Raw genomic sequence first — 2,293 nt, forward strand, 5'->3', positions numbered from 1 at the left:
AATACTTCACTTCAACTCATTGAAAAATTATATTTTCTATTTATATCTATCTGCCCATATTTAATTATATTTTTATTTTACCTCCATGTTCTCAAGGTTTATCGATTGTTAACTAATTTACAATCTTCTTTACTGGTCTCATCCCATCTCTAGTTAACTGCATCCATACCGTTTTGCATTTCTAATACAGTAAAGATCAATAATATTTGAAAATATAATAATAACTTAAATAATTGCAAATTATGTTAAATGATTATGATTTACTTTTTATTAATATTCTTCTATTATTTTTTATGTTGCTATGTTTTTTTTTAAGAAAAAACTTCTGTAGGTTCCTTTTTTGTTTTCTTATTTGATACTGCTTATCGAGGTAGGCCCGCTCACCGTTAAGCGAACACACAAATTATTCAGACAAGTTGATGGCGGAGATCAATAGACCTTAACTCCCAGAGAAAGGGGACATTGCTGCATCCTCGGTCGATACGGGGGTCTTGAATTGTAAATCAAGGCATTATTGTAAGTCCACTTATATATTGCTTAATCTATATCTCCTGTTTTTATTTAAATAGATTAACCCCAAGTAAACCGTATATTTTGACAGATATTTCAGAAATGTTTATAACTAAGTCAATTCTGTGACCATGAATGTCAAAATGATGTCATGACTGTTATCCCACAAGTAATTATTTATGTAAAAAAACAACATAATTTTGTACTAAATATTTATTAGGAGATGATGGTTGGGGGTGCAGTCAAATCAAACAGAAATAAGTTGGTGTAGCTTATTTAATTGTGCCAACGTTTCGGCTCGAGTTTCTAGCCTCCATCAGGGCTAATAACAGAACAAGATAACAACCAATAAGTATAAAAAATAAAAAATAAAATATAAAGTGAATAATTTTACAGAATGGAATTAATAAAATGAAGTGATGAGAGAATTGGAAATTAAAATAGATATATAGATAACGTATACCATTTAATTTAACATTTTCCAAAAACCATTTGTCGTCACCCTCTCACACGCTTTCTTCCTCTCAATATTTTCTACTTTTTACTTCTTTTTTTTTACCCACTCGTAACGTTTCCTCTTAAAAACACTTAGGCATTCTTGTAACGTATTTTTTAATTCGAAGTTTAGCCGCTATTGGCGCAGTATACCATTTGATGTTTGGTTTCCAAGCTAAGAGGTTCGTTTTATTTATTTTTCCCCCTTCTTTATTTTACCACCCCCTTCCCAGTTTTCCTTACCCACGTTATTAGTTATGCTCACCATATATTATTATTGTTGTTTATAAAAATTATTTTATTTTTTCTTCTATTCATATCTTTTGTTAAACTTTACTTATATTTTGTCTTTTTATCAATTATTATGTTTACATAATTTTATATTTTCTTTCTCTCAATTTTCTTTTTCTTTCCATATTTCAATTTTTAAATTATTTATAACTAATATATTTATACTTCATTGCATTATATAACTTCATTTTCATTTTATTTCCTTATGTTATTTTACCTACTTTTTCAATTATCTATATACACATTTTATTTTCCAATTCTCTCATCACTTCATTTTATTAATTTCGTTCTGTGTAAAATTATTCACTTTATGTCATTCCGTTTATATTTTCTTTTTTCTTTTCTATACTTATTGGTTGTTATCTTGTTCTGTTATTTGCCCTGATGAAGGCTAGAAACTCTAGCCAAAACGTTGGCACGATAAAATAAGTTACATCAACTTCTTTGTGTTTCATTTGACCGTACCCCCAACCATCATCTCCTAGTACGTCATCCACGGTCAACTATCTCTCATAATTATAAATATTTATTACTTTTGATAAGGTGTTAGTAATTGAGCGTAAATTAATATAAAAAGAATATGGTCGGGATTGTGGTCATTAAAAATTCACAAATAAAAGCAAATTATTTATTTGTGCTGACGTTAATATCTGATTTTCAGTGCTGGAAAAAAAATAATAAATAAATAAAACGAGATAACTACCATAACTTAGAGAACATAAAAATAAAAATATAATATTGCAAGAAGAAAGTTAATTGAATGAATGAAGTAGGTTGTGGGAAGATAACCTGGGTGGCGGTCAATAAAGGTATTGAAATAGTGGAAGAAAACTATTTAGTCGGGATATTGTAGGGCTTCTTAGGGGCTAAATAAAAACAAGATATAAATATTGTAAGAATTGACAAAGCATTAAAATCAATATTTAGAGGAAATGCAAAAATACGCAGGTTGCTCTGGCCCGCTTGAGAATAGGTCATACTCTCCTCACGCACTCTC

The 2,293-nt window shown here is 29.1% G+C and overlaps 1 protein-coding gene across 3 annotated transcripts in view; it reads left to right on the top strand.

Annotated features, from left to right (window-relative positions):
- LOC106679129 (ankyrin repeat domain-containing protein 50) overlaps window positions 1–2,293 on the top strand; it is a 230,589-nt gene that overhangs the window by 169,884 nt on the left and 58,412 nt on the right. The window lies entirely within an intron of this gene.

Source organism: Halyomorpha halys, unplaced genomic scaffold (genome assembly GCF_000696795.3).
Source record: "Halyomorpha halys isolate HHAL.00 unplaced genomic scaffold, Hhal_1.1 Scaffold12.1, whole genome shotgun sequence".
Classification (NCBI taxonomy): domain Eukaryota; kingdom Metazoa; phylum Arthropoda; class Insecta; order Hemiptera; family Pentatomidae; genus Halyomorpha; species Halyomorpha halys.